General features: G+C 47.9%; 1 protein-coding gene across 3 annotated transcripts in view; it reads left to right on the plus strand.

The window, feature by feature from the left end:
- Positions 1 to 2246: 2246 nt before the first annotated feature.
- Lhfpl2 (LHFPL tetraspan subfamily member 2) overlaps positions 2247 to 16006 on the plus strand; it is a 142355-nt gene continuing 128595 nt past the window's right edge. For all 3 annotated transcript variants that reach the window (XM_076927167.1, XM_076927166.1, XM_076927165.1), the window contains exon 1: positions 2247 to 2422. The gene's annotated coding sequence lies outside the window, so the exon portion shown is untranslated. The remainder of the gene's footprint in view (positions 2423 to 16006) is intronic.

Genomic DNA, 16006 nt, shown 5'->3' on the forward strand with positions numbered 1-16006 from the left:
AACAAACAACAACAACAACAACAAAAACAAAACAGTATTTTATTTCCCAGGTGGTTCTTCTGAGTTGAACCATAGCCCAGTCAACTGGGCATAAACACCTTAATTTATACATCCCAGTGGGTATTTATGCACCAGCACTGCAGGAGATGTGAGGGAAGAGTTTGTAAGCTATAGACTGTGCACTTCAAAGAAATTGAAACATAGATGAGGCAACAACTCAAGCTAAATACATATGATACTTCCAAATGACACAAAACAACTAGCGATGTGTCCGTCAAGTACCCACAATTCACAAGGGAATCCATTTTTGCACTTATTCCCGTTCACTGATGTGTCTCCGTGCTTGCAATAGCCTCTGTCATAAGCCATAGATAACAGTTCAACAGACATGTGGAGCACAGTGCTATCTACTCTGTACACATAGGGCCATGGACTCACAAGGATGTCTCTGCAAAGCATAACAAATGACCTCATCCATGACTGCTTCTACATAGGGAAGGCTTCTAATAAAAGGGAGGTAGCAGTGCTGCTTCATATTCAAATGTTCCTGGAACATTTGGTACCACCAATGGACAACAGCTGCCTGAGCAGGGTGGGGGTTGGGACTGGGGAGGTGTTGTGAATATACAGTATAGTGTTTATCTGTTCTGTGTTCTTTGATTGGTTCAGACATGAGTGATAACCTGGGAGGGTTCATAGGAAGAGGGTTCAAGGCAAAGGTTTCTGTTTCTACAATTTGTTTTGGGTTTCTTCTCAACTGATTGACCTCAAACAACTCTCCCATAATTACCTCCATTGTCTTGTATTTACTGTAATATTTATTAGGAATTTAGCACAGTTTATAAACTCAGTATGTTCTTTTGAATGTTTGCTGTTTTTTTTTATTCTCTGATTGCAATACTATGTAGATTTTTAAATTTATTCTTAACCTCATAATCCCTCTTGTTAATTCTAGCATGTGATTTAAGCAAAATAGAAAGAACACTTAACACTCTTGTAGAACGTCTTCCCGAAAGCTTTTCCTGCCACTGGTATTCAACCGTGGGAGATGTCCTGGGAACCGCATCAGTAACCAGTGTGGATATAGGCATGGGTAGGATCCCATCTGGACTGAGGACCAGCAACGTGATGCATTTGTGCTTGCAGCTGGTGAAGCATCCCAACTGCCATTTTATTTGTATGCTTTCTCCACAGATCTGCAGTTGCAGATGACTTAACTTATGCTATCTACAACACAGTGCATGGGGCAGCTGGGGGATATGGTTTTCAATGATGGAATTGCAAAGAACTCAAGATTTATTATTATTATTATTATTATTATTCCTGGTAAAATGCCTCAGATACCTTCTCATACAGGAAGTGGCCTGCTGAGTGGTGTTCTAGAGCCATCAACCGTGTAAAGCTGTGCAGATAGCTGCAGTGCCAGCATCCAGAGATGTTTCAAAAGCAGGAGGGGGGGGGGCACTGAAGCTGACAGGTCAAGTGCAAGGACTTCAAGAGCAAAGAGCACATGCAAACTGATGTCAAGGGTGGGAGTGAGGATGGGGGCGGGGGGGGGGGAGGGCCAGGGGGAGAAGAGGAAACCCAGATTGACTGGGTCTGTGCATCGGTGGATAGACAAATGTCTGAGAGTTTGGGGGCTGAAGCAAATTTGACCGGAGGGAGAGGCTGGAGACAAAGGGAGGTGTTCTTGTCTGGGTTCCGTCCTAACACAATGAATTCAGACAATTCAGCCCCTGGCTATTTGACTCTGTCCGTTGCTCCTACCCGTGGGGGCGGTGGTGAGAGGAGTTGGTGGGTCGTCTCTCTGGATCCCTTTCACACGGGCTAAAACGCCTTCGATATTCATGATATGGATTGGAAAGTGTATCCGGAGTGCCAGGAGGGTGTCTGGACCCAAGCATCCAAGCTGGGAATACTCTGTGAAAGTTTGCAGGTTTCTTAAGTAGACAGCAGGACCTGTAAACTTGTGCTTCCAGCCTCTCTCCAGCTTGCGGTTCTCCTGGGCCGCGGACCGACGTTCTTCCCCGTCCCGCCGGCTCCGGTCCACGATCCGCACTCAGACAGCTCCTCCAAAGTGCGTGGGGAGGGGACCCCGCTGGGCTGCGGGACCCCTTCGCGGGGACTTCGCGTCGCCCAAACCCTCCCGGGTCCTGCAGGACCCTCCCCCCCGGAGGCCGGGCTTCGCCGACCCCTCCCCGCGCGGCGGCCGGAGGCGGGGATGCTGAGTGGCAGCGGCCGGCTTGGGCTGCGAGGATCGGCCGCCTCCTCCCGCTGCGCCCGCCCCTCGGCCTCCGCCCCGGCGCCGCCGACCCTCGTCTGCTCCCGCCCTCGCCCCTGCGGGTCCGCCGGGGCCAGACCGAGGCTGCAGCGAGGAGGCGGCACGGAGAGCCCGGCTAGGGAAGGCTGCTGCCCTGGCCAGGTAGGCGCTGCGCGGGGAGACCGGGAGGGGGCCGGTCCCCGACAGCGCACGGGGGGCGCGGAGGGACAGGCGGCGGGTGCCGGGGCGGGAAGGAGCCGCTGCAGCGCGGTCCGGCCGTAGACGTGGAAGAAGTTGAGCCTGGAAGCGCGTTTTCCCGGGGAGCTGTAGAGGTCCCCGCCAGCTCCGGTCCGTGCCGCGTGGGTCTCACCGGCCACAGAGCTCAGCTGCATCTCAGACCTGAGCTGCATTTTTGTGGCCGGTGCAGAGGGGTGAGGGCTGGAGAGGAGGTGGGCGGGGAGTGGGGGAAACACCACATCTGGGGTGGATGAAGGACTCGGGGAGATGGGTTTGTATGCAGTCCCTACCCCCACCCGGCCGCTCTTCTCTCTCTGTCTCTTCGCGGTCTCGTGCTCTCAGAACTGAGAAAAGCGAAAAGATTTTCTCCAAGCCGGCTCAACTTTTCTGTTATTTCAGGAGGTTCGGGAAGTACGTGGGGAGTGAGTGAAGGGCAAAGACTTTCATCCTCACACCCTACCTCACTCCCACCCGGGCAGTTTCCTGTATTCTGTGCCGTGATTGTTTTTGTGCTTGTAGATTACAGCTGGTGACCCATATGGAAAAGTGGAGCCACTGCCGGCGAGTGTGTGTTGGAGCCAGAGGGCGGGCGGCAAGGTGTGGGGGAACTAAACCAGAGTTCCTTCGAAGGGACTTTCATTCTCTGAACACTCTTCCCGCCCAGCTTGAAGAGAGGATGGGATGGAGGATCATTTGTCTTGCTCCTTCTGATGCTCTCCTAATCATTTTTAAAACTCCCTTTCAAATTAAGAGATAGAGAACACGTGTGCCATGGTTAAATATTTTAAAGACAGGGAAGATGAACATCTCTCTCTGCAATCAGGCTAATAGGGTTAGCCTGTATTGGAAAATCTGATTCTGATGAAATAATATTTGAAAGATTTAAAGCAATACAAGACATCTTATTTTATAATAGAGTTGCCTCCAAGAGGTCACACAGAGCAGTGTGGCTCGTGGTCTGTGACAGGGTAGCACTTTATGGCGGGAGGTGGTGCAGCGTAAGCTTCAAGAGAAGACAGTGGGGAGGGGGCTGCTCATTTGTCTTGAACCAGTCCTGTTAGGAAGAATGATTGATTACAAATGAACATGTGTGAATATAATTTGAGTCATGATACATGAACCAATTATTTGTCTGAAGGAAGAAAGGATCTTTGTGGATGAGAGGGAAGCAGTGCCTTCTGGGGGAAAAAGCTGTTTATCCCTGTGCATGGCTCAGAATTGATAGCACCTGCTAACACCAGAGACATGGGCTCAGATTTTGTTGCAAGCAAGGGTTGTGAGCAGGGAAAGCCTACAGCAGGAGATAGTTACAAAACAGTGGATAGAAAACTTTGTGTGTGTGTGCGCGCACCTGCTTGTTTGCAAAAATGTTCATTTTCTGTATCTTTACTGCAGAGAATTGCCAGGAGGATTAAAATTTAGGAGAGTCATGTGGGCTGGAAAGATAATTCAGTAGTTGAGAGCAGCTCCCAACTGTCTGCTACTCTATCTGGCTCCTGGGGATCCAATGCCTCTGACTTCCACAGGCACTTGCACTTGTGCACATACCCAGATGCCGGCACACACTAGACATGATTAAAAATAAATCTTAAAAAGGTTTTCAGGAGACTCAGATGGAGTCTGTTGAGTCCCCATTGTGTATAACCTACGTGAATATTTAGCAAGCTCTGTTCTAGTTCTCGGCTCTGGCCTCTGTGTCTGTCTCATGGTAGTGGGGGCTGGGATCGTGGCTCTGGTGTTAAGAGCTTGTGTTGCTCTCTCATGAGGACTGGGGGTCTAAGCCCAGTACTCGAATCAGATGGCTTACAAATGCCTGTAACTCCAGCTCTGAGGGATTTCATGCCCTCTTCTGGCCTCCTCTGCCACTTGCACATGCATGTGTGCATACACTTAGACACACGCACACCGCACAAATAAAATAAATCTCAGAGGTTGCTCTGCAGTAGTGCTTGCTTCTCTTCTAGGGGACTGAGTTTGATTGCCACCACCCGTGTTGGGTAGATCGTAATTGCCTACAACCCAGGCTCTTACGGATCAGATACCCTCTTCTGGCCTCGGCCGGCACTACTTTCATAAGCACAAACCCATACACTGGCACAATTGTACACAAAATTAAAAGGCTAATAATAATAAAATATTTTTTTAAAAATTGGTAATGGTTGTGAGGGTTCGCATGAGTGTCTCTGGAAGGTTAACTGGTGTTTTTGTTCGGGTTTGGGAAATGCTCAGAAAACATTAAGGCTTGTCAGCACTCCTAAGTCCCTGGGTTAAAGGGGGTGCAAGAGTACCCGATTTTCAGGCTGAGTGACAGTTCACATCTAGAAACACCCACTTTTTCTAGAACTTTCAGGCTAGATCCTTTTGGCCTCTTTTTAATTTATTTCACTTTTTTTAAAAAAAATTTCATATATATATATATATATATATATATATATATATATATATATATATAGTAGCTGTCTTCAGACACACCAGAAGAGGGCATCAGATATCAGATCTCATTACAGATGGTTGTAAGCCACCCTGTGGTTGCTGAGAATTGAACTCAGAACCTCTGGAAGAGCAGTAGGTGTTCTTGACTGCTGAGCCATGTCGCCAGGCCTCCGCCCCCACCCCTTGGCCTCTTGTGGTAAGCCTTTTCTGGGCCATCTCTTCTAGGGAGTTTGTAGGGCAGTGTGTGTGGATCTTCAAGAGCTGGAGCCAAGTGGGCTCATCCTTCCAGATTCTTTGCAGTAGCAGATCCTCAGGTCCTGTATCCCATCAACAGAAATATCCACATTCTATTTGGAAAGAAAACACAATTTTAAAACCTTTTAGTGGTGGGCTTAATAAACACTGCTCAAGAATGCTAAAAATCAATGTTATAGTCAAAGCTCACTAATCTTAGAAAGATACAAGTGACCTGTAAAACAGTATTTCTTAAAAAGGGGAACTGTGCCTGTGTGTTCTTCCTTCTGTGTGTGTGTGTGTGTATGTGTGTGTGTGTGAGAGACAATGCCAGCTTACTCATCTGCCCACTCATGTATCCTGTCATTCAGCAGATGTCTTTAAAGCTTCTCCTGTGGGACAGGTGCTGAAGTCACATTGTGATTTTAAGGAGTTCCATGGCCCCCCGGGGAAGGCAGGGGGACAAGGCAACCAGCCAGTGCTATAGTGCAAGAATCCTGGCAGCAGGGCAAAGGGGCGAAGAGAAGCTGGGAGATGATGGTCCTGCTACCTGTTTATCTCCCTGGGTGGGTTTTCCCTACACAGAGTCCTTGGGGACTGGGGACCCTCTGGGAGGGAGCACTTGTGAGGACCCCAATTGAAGACAGATGACAAAAGGCAGTTTTTGAGTTTTGAGTTCACTTGGAATGAAAAATTGAATTTTGGCCTTCCAGAGAGCCTAGTATTTGGCTGCAGAGACGGGAAGAGAAGTTGAATTTCTAAAGAGATGCTGAAAGAGTGTGACACAGTAGTGTCACATGGCTACAGGCTGCAACCTCCCTCCCTTGCCTGGACAGTTAGAGCAGAGTAAGCAAAGACTTTCTTAACAAAACAATATTTCTTCATCAGTTGACTATACCCTGTGTTGCTCCTTCTAATTTTGGGAGTATGTCAACTCATTCATTCATTCATTCATTCATCCACCCACCCTGTCCTTCAGGTAATATTGTTTTAGTGCTGCAGGTGAGAGTCATTTGTGTCCTTGTGACTGAAGCTTTTGAAATTTTGTCTCCTTTCAACAGGCCCAAGTGGGAGTAATTAAGCTCCTGACCCTTGGCCTCAGCGGCCCAGCTCATACAGATGCTTTCCGGCAGACTTGGTAGGGTCTGTTGCTTTGAACTGGAATTCATGTGTTACACAGAATGGTTTTGAGCATGTTTGGGAGAGAGGATGTATGGCTAATGACATGGATGCTGAACCTGCACACGCATGTCGTAGATGTTTGTGTTTTCCTGTATTCGGATGTTGAAGCCAGACACCCTTGAAGAAGGGCATAGGTTTCATTGAGGTACTGAGTGGGGGGGTCCCCATTCTGAGGTTGGTAAATAACCTTATGAGAGCTTGGGCTCTTTTATTCTGAGGACACAATGAGGAAGTAGTGTGAGAGCACCTGGTCTATAGATTTCGTTAATAGCAGCCTGAACAGTCTTACACACACACACACACACACACACACAGAGTGAGTGTGCATACTGACCTTCACTAGCTAAGAGGATGAGTTACTTTTGTGCACGTCTGCACTACCCTGAACATAATTTAAAAGGTGTGTTATCTGCATGTTTTCTTAGTTTAACCTTAAACCATGGGGTCAAGAGAAATACCCAGGTTCTGCTTTGAGGTTTGGCTGGCCAGAAAGGTGACCCTTGGTGTATTTTTACTATTCTTCACATGGGTTTGTTCTGATTTTGATTTGATACCACATCTTACTGATTAGGTTGTTTTTATTGACACTGATAAAATATTTCTGTGAAACACAAAGAGGATTTCAGAGCTGTTTATTTAGGGGTGACCTTATTAGGTTTAATAAGACTTTTAAAAGCTTCATGTGGTTTATACTTGTACTGGGTTATGGTTATAACCCTTAAATGAAGAGCATTGGGTATTTTATATCACTCCTGAGGACTACTATTCAGCATTATTGAGGTAATAGTAGCAGCACATAACAGTTCTTCTACTTTCCTCATAAGGAGAATTTCAGCTAGGCATAACCAGGCTGCAGCTTTGTGGATTGGCTAATACAGGAAGTCGCGTGTCCTAGTCCTCTGTCAGTGGGATGGCTGTGGATTGCCTCAGGCACCTGTTACAGATGTGCAGGCACCTGTTGCACCTGCTCTGTACACCTGTTCTCCTTAACCTTTTCTGCTTTCCTTGCTGGCAGTGCCAGGGTTCTTCACATCTCATGCTGTGGAGGGGAGCGCATGTATCAACACCCCACCCCCATGCCCCGCCCCCAAGTAGGGTAGTGTTGCTTTCTGGCCTTGGGGGGCGGGGTTATTGCTGTTAATTTAAATCTCATTCATTTGTGGAATCGTTGAAAGTGTGCCAAGTTGACCCCCGTGACTGCTTGCCGGATCGCAGGCATGCCGTGTGACCTGCGCACAACTGCGGCTGCTCTCAGTGCTCTGGAGTTAAGCTAAGTTCAGCGGGCCTGATGAATCATTGTCGGGTCTGTGTAACCAGTTTGGCACCTCGCTTCCCTCGCTCCACTGGGTTGGAAGGATATAGGCTGGAGTTTTAACTGGTTATCTTGGTATTTCTGTCTAATAGATAAAAAGCCCTGCTGTAAGTACTTTTGGGGCAAGTTAGGGATTTGGGGGTGGTGTTGGAATTGCTTTTTTCAGCAGAACCTGAAGCAGCAGAGGGTTCTGAAATAGCTTTCGCAACAAGCTTCCCACATGCCTGGAAAGTTCAGAGGGGTTCCTTTTCCTCTGCTGATTGTATTGTTCAGTGTTTTCTTTCTTTCCTGCGGAGCTGGCCTGTCAGGGGCACCTGGAGTTCAGGCTTCCTTTCTTTTGGGCAGGCTGCATTCGGCTGATATGCAATTGTTTTCCAGCACTGCAGAGGCAGCATCGAGGCAGGTGGTTGAGGAAGGCCCTGACTGTGTTGACAGTAGCCTGCTTTATCTGCAGATAAGTGGCCAAAAAAACTTCTTTTTTTTTTTTTTTTTTTTTTTTTTTTTTTTGGTTTGTTTGTTTGTTTGAGACAGGGTTTCTCTGTATAGCCCTGGCTGTCCTGGAACTCACTCTGTAGAACAGGCTGGCCTCGAACTCAGAAATCCAACTGCCTATGCCTCCCAAGTGCTGGGATTAAAGGCGTGCGCCACCACTGCCCTGCCGGCCAAAACAACTTCTTAAGAAGTTGGGTTTTTCCCACCCTCTGTCCCATAGTGATCAAGATTTAGGAACCGAATAATAATCCATTGAATAGGAGAGCAATGTTTTGTATTTATAAAGGCCTGTTGTCTGTATACTAAACCCACCACACACTCTGGAGAAACACGGCTCCTGACTTTGAAAATAATTTCAAATCGTGTCCTTTTCATTGAACCGGCCAATAGTCCATCCTTGGAGATGATCCCACCGAGTGAGGCACATCGGTGGACATTGATAACTTCATCCTTCCTCACCGTCCTCCCTGTAGTGGAGAGCCTCATTCACTGGCTATGTGGATCCACACTGTGGTGGGGCACAACAGACATACTTACTTAGGGGCCTGTAAGTCAGGTTTCATCGGAACCTTATTGGCTAGGTGAGTATGCCTAGGGTCTGTTCATGTGGTTTTCCCCAGTTTACCCATAGGTCCATCCCTTTTCTCTCAGTTGGTGGAGGAAGAGCATTGTCAGAAGAAACAAAATGGGTGTGTGGAATACTTAATTTGTGATACGTAACCAAGAAGAACTGTTGTTGCAGACGATATGGGCAGAGAGGCCACAGTTATTAAAAAATAATGCAGGTGCTGTTGATGGTGGGAAGCAGTGAGGGTTCTGTGTGTACCTTGTGTGTCTGGCTGACCAGGGCTGGTTAGGACAACTGATTGTCTGAGCTACACTACTGTCTGTGGCAGGACAGCTTTGGCAAGGAGATTCACAGACTAAGAAAACACTGGCCTGGTGTCACCGGGCACCATTATCAACAGAGTTTCTATGAATGAAAACATTAAGAAACACATTTTGAATTGTCACCAAGTTAGCTTCCTTTCAATTCAGATACATATATTTTATTTAAAAAAAAAAAAAAAAAAAAGCCCCGCCAGAAAAAAAAAAAAAAAAACCCGCCAGTGACTTATGATCTAAATGCACTGCATTCGTGGAATGAAGTTACCAAAAAAATAAAGTGAAGTTTTAAAAATCTTTGCCACAAGACTTTCCGTTTCGTCGTCTCGTAAATCTTGAGTTCTCTCGGTTCTGGCTTGCCCAGCCTGTGCTGATAATTAGTCTGACCTGGTCATCTTTCAAGTCTTTCCTCCCTCAGGCCTGTTGTGTTTCCTCAGTGAGCCTTGCTCATTGGTCACTGAGGTCTTTTGAGGCCTTCATTGGTGCTGCTGAGCTGTCCTTGTCATTCCACTGAAGTCCTCTTAGTGACCCAGGGGACATCAGCTTTCCCGAGCAGGCAGCCTGAGGGCAGAGGGCTGAAGTCTCTGCCAAGATACAGAGGAAGCCAATCATACCCGTGACCCCAGCCTCATTAACACTGTACTGGAACCGAGACCCAGCGTTCCATGGCATTGTTTGACTTTGGATTGTCTCTGCAGATTTATGGACATGGGCCTGTATTCCTGCCTCCTCAGGGAGGCAGATTGGAGTGTGAATGACAGGGGTGGCACTTCCTGACTCTTTTTAACTCCCTAACAGTCTCTGGAGTGCCATCTTGTCCTTGGGCCCTGCTGATGGTGATTTGGCCCTAGACAAAGCTGGATTGACAAGCCTTAGGAAGAGCAGAGGAATAGTAGAGGCCTGGAAGAACTGGGAGGGCTGCATGGGCTGAGATTCCACAGGGGCGAGGGTGGGAAAACTGGGGGTATAAACCTCCCCATGATGCTCTTCTTGGGGTCACTGAGTCTTGTTAAAATATACCATGGCCCAGCAGGCACAGTGGGGCCTGAGATTCTCTGCATTTCTAGCAAGCTTTCTTGATTGCTGCTGCTGTTGCTTACCTGGTGGGGCTAAGCTGAAGCCCTTGAAGGCTGAACCTTGCCTGCCAGGAGCCTGTGGAGTCTGGCTGGAAACTGCCTGCTCTTAAAGCTGGCTTTTACGGGCATGGGATTGAGGGCCTGGAAGCTTTTCTTTGGGGCCCTGGGGGCTGCCGGGAAAAGCTGTGTGGGAATTGTCCTTAAGGTAGGGCAGGGGAGTTAATGGGGTCTTTGTGGTACAACATGGCCGTTGGGGGTGGCTTGGTTCTGGCTAAATACATCACATTGTATGCTGTTTGTGTATACTTCAGATAAAGAAGACTCCAACTTCCTACAATTATACCTGCGTTTTTTTCCGACACACCCTGTAACTTTGAGGTTACTGCTCACAGAGCATTTAAAATGTTGCCAATTGTTTCTCTGGAACTTTATTCTGAAACTTGCTGGGCTCTCTGTTGGGTGCTGGCTAGTTATTTGCATTCCCAGGCCCCCCCAATCTCCACCCCCCTTCTGACCTATAGTTTTGGATTTGATCCCGAGAATCCGCAGCTTTTGTAAACAAAGCTTCTAAAAGGCCTTTAGAATCAGGCTGACCCTTTGATTATTAGCCCGGCTTTGTTTGGGCCAGCCTCACCTGCTTTCCCCTCCAGGTTGTGAAGAGCTGTTCTGTCCTAGTGGGTCTGCTTTTTGTTTTTCTCTTTTTGACACGTTTGTCCTTATGAAGAGGCTGATAACTTTAATGGCACCAAACCAGAGAGCTCTCCATCAGTAGTCTTAGAAGTCACTTCTCCAAAGCCTTTTAGGAACATTTAGGAATAGACTCTGATTACAAAGTGCTTCCGGGGATGGGGGCAGGGGCCATTCTGGAGGTAACCGGTTGTAAGCTTTGAGCCTCTGCAGGCTTTGAAGGATGTCCCATTGCTAACTTTCCCCACCCTCTCCCCTGCTTTGGCTCAGACCCTTGAGATAATGAGCAGCTCCATCTGAAGTAATAGGTGGACAGAAATGGACATCAAAGGACCCCCATCCTTCATGGACTAGCTGGGATCTGATTTGAGAGAGCTGGATGATTAAGGCAGCGGCTTTGCCTGCCATTAGAACAACAGATGATCTACAGATGCAAGATCAAGATACATCTTAACTGCACCCTAAGGGCCACGTCAGCCTGGGAAACGTGTGAAGCGGGAGCTAGTTGGTGTGGTGGGATCCGGGTGGATGTAGCAGGAAGAGTGGGCAGTACGGGGCGGGTGTGTGTGTGTCTGTGTGTCTGTGGCAGAGTCAGAGGCCTCTGAACTACACAATGCAAAGGTTCCATGGGCAGGGATGTGCTCTGGGTATCCCCAGTGTTCATGCAGTACCAGTGGATCTGTGGCGCACAGTGAGGTCCTTCAGGTCAGTCACTCAAGTGGCTGTGATGGGTGGGCCATTCCCTGGAAACTGAATATCAGATCTACTCTCTTTATGGTCAGTGTTGATCCAAGTGTCGATTATGCTTTGGATACTACTTTTGCACTGAGTCGTGGGGGTGGTGCTTAAATGTAACCAAAGGCTGTCGCCATGAGGGGGAGCGTGACCTTGAGGTTTTGTTCCCTTCATCCTGTCCTCTCATCCATCCTGCTTCTGCAGGGGCTCAGCTCGCTGTCCAGCTTTTCCAGTTGCTGTGCTGGGTGTGTACTACATGGGCCCAGAGACAGGAGTTGCCTGCTTAGTTCTGTGGGTGCTTTTCCCAGCATGCTGAGCTGCCTGGCCACTGAGAGGCTGCTGCAACAGAGCAGTCATGTTCCCCAGGGCCTCACCCCAAAGAGAAGTTAGTGAAGGACACGGCAGTGACAAAATCTGACTCCCAGCTTCCCTCTTCATGGTTCTAATGTTTTCTAGAGTCTGCAGAGAATAAGGATTTCACCATTGCCTGGAAATTTCCAGTCACTGTACAGTATTTATCTATTAACATTTGAAAATATACCCAGAAAATAAATTGAAATGAGAAGGTCCAGGTGTTATTTGAGTGGGGTTTGGGCATCTTTGGAACTTGAGATATTGTTAAATATCTGTGCTATAAAGTCCCTAAAGAAGCCATGTGGGCGGGGCCTTTGTGGGGCCTGGTCTCTACCCTTGGTGGCACGTGGGGAGGGACACAGTGAGCAGAAAGCATCTGTGAGGGGCCTGGCTTTCAGAGAATCCTGTTTTGTTCATTAAGATTCTTAGCAAGCCAGGAAACAAAAACCAAACAAACCAACCAAGGCTGAGGGTCCAAGAGGGTCAAGGAGCTAAGAGTGTGTACTTCTCCTGCAGAGGACTGAGGTCTGATTCCCAGCGCCTACAAGGAGCAGCACACACAACTGCCTGTAACTTTGGCTCCTGGGGATCTGATACTCTTTTCTGGCCTCTGCAGGCAGTGATCTCATGTGCTCTGTCCCATGCATCTACATGTGGTTAAAAAAAATTAAAACCGGGCTGGAGAGGTGGCTCAGCAGTTAAGAGCCCTGACTGCTCTGCCAGAGGTCCTGAGTTCAATTCCCAGCAACCACATGGTGGCTCATAACCATCTGTAATGGGATCTGATGCCCTCTTCTGGTATGTCTGAAGAGATTAACTCACATACATAATATAAATAAATCTTTTTTTTTTTTTTTAAATTAAAACCTTAAAAACATCAAAATAGGTCTCACCCTCACATAATTGGGATCCCTTTCTCACAGGGCTGGTCACATAGTGACCTGGTCACTTAATAGACATCACTAGTTGAATCTTGACCACCTCACATTATCCTAATTAGAAAGGTCAAGTAATATACCCAGTTCCTTAATTTCCTTGGAGTTTCTGAGCTTGTCCTGTGTGGTTTGATCTTGTACGGAAGATGATGCTGTTCTTCCATTCAGTGAAAGCATTCTGGGAGCCGGTCTGTGGGTGCTAAGCTAGTCCAACACACTGGGTCTGTGTGTTACTCAGACAGCTCTTCCTCCCCGTGCATTGATTCAAGGGCACTGTAGTGTGGACCCCTTCCAGGAGAGGAGTTTGGAAACATCAAAGCCACTGTAGTCAGTGGCTACAACATTTAGCCTACTAGTCTTGGGCTGCAGTGTTGCTAATGTATGGGCTCTGATTGACAGTTTCATTTAATGCTGAAATGATGTCTGGGAGGTACCAAAACACATATATTCATTCAAACTCACACACACACACACACACACACACACACACACACACACACACACACACACACATCTAAACTGTATCCCTTTCCACAACCGGGCTTCACAGTTGTTTTTATTGTGTTTTACATTTTGGGTGGGGGTGGGGGAGGAACATGAATCCTTAGAAGTCTACTCTCTAGCATCTGGGTCTTGGAAATCGACCTCAGGTGGTCAGGTATGGCATCAAGTGCCTTAACTTGCTGAGTCATTTGCTGGCTCTGCTTTAGCTTTTGATTGATTGATTGATGATTGATTGATTTTTTTAAGACATAGGTTCTTACAGAGGAAGCTCCCAAATAGCCTTTCAAGTGGTAGGGCGGAGCCGGCTCTCGGATTGATATCTCTGGGAAGCCTCTCTGCCTCCATTTCCAGATAACGATCAATGCATAATTTAGGAGCCCTTTTTGTTGGATCAGGTAGTTTGCTGGCTGTAATCTTCGGCTGGTTGTCCTCCCACTGTTGGGTTCTGTTGTTGATGTGAAAGATTTGCAGATGCTTGTTTCCAGGAAAGGCCGATTTCCAGTGAACTGTGTTCGGCATTTGGCTTTAGAGAGGACTTGAGGATGTTTCTGTCCTTACCTCACGGCCTCTTTCAGTTAGGAAACGGCTCTTCCCTTCTCTTTAGGGTCTTTTAAGATTGTGGACCTGAGTTGGAAAGAGGCCCCTTTGGATAACTAGCTCATAATTTTTATCTGGAGGCATGAAACTTTTGAGGAAGACTGGGTTACAGAGCATCCCCTCCCCCATCCTGAAATAATAGCTTTCCCCCTATCTTCTTCAATGATAAGGAGTAAATTCCTTACATTTTGTACACTTTTTCCTTGTAAAGTAGGTCATTTTTCCATTGTGTGGTTTTGTGTAGCCCTGGGATGGTCTTCGGTGATTCTTCAAAGCAGAGACGCCTTGGGCAGTCCCAGGAGCCTTGCTGATATTTGTGGCCCCTTCCCTTGGTTTCCCCACGGGTGGCTCTGGTGTCCACACCCACCAACAAGGTCCCTTCCCTTGTGGCTGCAATCTGAGGAAGAGAAAGAGAATAGAGAGTTGCAAGTCCCATCTCAGCCCAGCAGGCCGGGGAAAACATTCCTCTTTTTCCTGGTCCCTGCGTTCAAAGTACACTTGCAGTTTATGGGGGGCGATCAGCTCTCCTGAGGTGCTGCCTCTAGGGGGGCTGTGTTGTTGCCTGGTGGACAATTAACCACACTGACCCTCCTTGCCTTGGCCTTTCTGGCTGAGTTGACGCCAATGCTCTGTGTGAGAAGGGACTGCTGTGCTTGTGGGCAGAACACCAGGCGGGGTGGAGAAACAGTTGATATTGTTCAGAGGGGATGTCTCTGAAGCATGAAGATTGAACTGATGGTGACCCCACCAGGGGGAAGGAGAGGCTCCCCCTGGAGAGCCACTGAAGGGACGAAGCCATGAGTTACTAATCCCATTGGCCCATGGGTCTTCAAGGTCTCAGATCCGTGTAAAGGATAAAGAATCAGGGTTGAAAGCAATAAAGAAGGCTTAAGGGAGAGAAGCAGGGGTCATTTCATCTAATTTTGTGGCTATTACTGAAGAATAAAAAGAGAGGTAATTTCATTAGGCCCTTTGCGATCTCTATCATAGCGAGATGGCATTTGAGGAGGCCACAGAGCTTCCCAAGGCTGTCATTTCCCTCATGTGAATCTAGAGCTGGGTCCCCATAGAGCCATGGAGGCTTGGAAACTACCAGACAAGTCAGGGCACGGTGGGCAGAAATGTCAGTTAGAGGCTAGTAATGGCTGTCATCCTGATGGATGACTTCGGGAACATGGCAGGAGCTGAAACTAAATCTTGCAGGTGTGTCCTTTACCTCTAAGTGGACTTGATCCGTCCAGAGCACGTTGGTCACCCATCACAGACCTTTCAGCTAAGCTTGTTTGAAGTCTTGACCCACATGGTGGGACCTTACTGGGACGATGAGGGCCAGTTTGTTTACAGTGTGTCTTCTTATCTGTTGCTTCTAATGGGCCCTGGTAGATGGTCAAGAGCCCCCTTTCCACATTTTCAGAGAACAGTGTGTTTGCAAGCCTCTGACTTCAGATTATCCCTCTGAATCATCAGTAGAAGAAACAGAGAAGAGGAGAGAGCATTATGAATTCTTCAAAGAGAGGGGGAAAAGGAATGGTGGCCAGTGGACAGTTCTCTGTGCCAGCCAGCAGCTGGCACCGTTCCCCAAGGCAGCTCACCTTCTTCTGAGGAGATTCACGGTGACCAAGGGGCAGGGAGAGGGGCGAGGAGATGAGCTAGGGGTGGCAGGAAAGGCCGTCAGTATGTCTGATACACTTCTAAGCAAAGCAATGGGCATCTCCTCGTGGGCCTCAGGTACATTCTTGCTGTCTCGGATCTGATTGTTTTTAGAGTGTCCTCTTCAACTGGGGCCACTCTTGTTAATTATTGTGGGGTTAGCTCTGAGAAAATAAGTAGTGCACTAATAGAAACCAGGAACCACCATTGAACGAATTCAATTGGAGCTTGGCTCTCTGTTGACATAGTTGATGGAAGCCCTGCAGGTTGGCAATGGGGGATGCAGACATTTTTCTGTCTGGTGGGCACAGTGTCCTTGGGAGTTCCTAGAAGGTAAGGTAGTGGCCAGATGTTTTCCTGACAGGAAGGGACTGCTGGGTGAGGGTCGAGCGGGCAAGCCTTCCTTGTCTCATGAATCCTGGTGGCGTGCATT

Source organism: Arvicanthis niloticus, chromosome 29 (assembly GCF_011762505.2).
Source record: "Arvicanthis niloticus isolate mArvNil1 chromosome 29, mArvNil1.pat.X, whole genome shotgun sequence".
Classification (NCBI taxonomy): Eukaryota; Metazoa; Chordata; class Mammalia; order Rodentia; family Muridae; genus Arvicanthis; species Arvicanthis niloticus.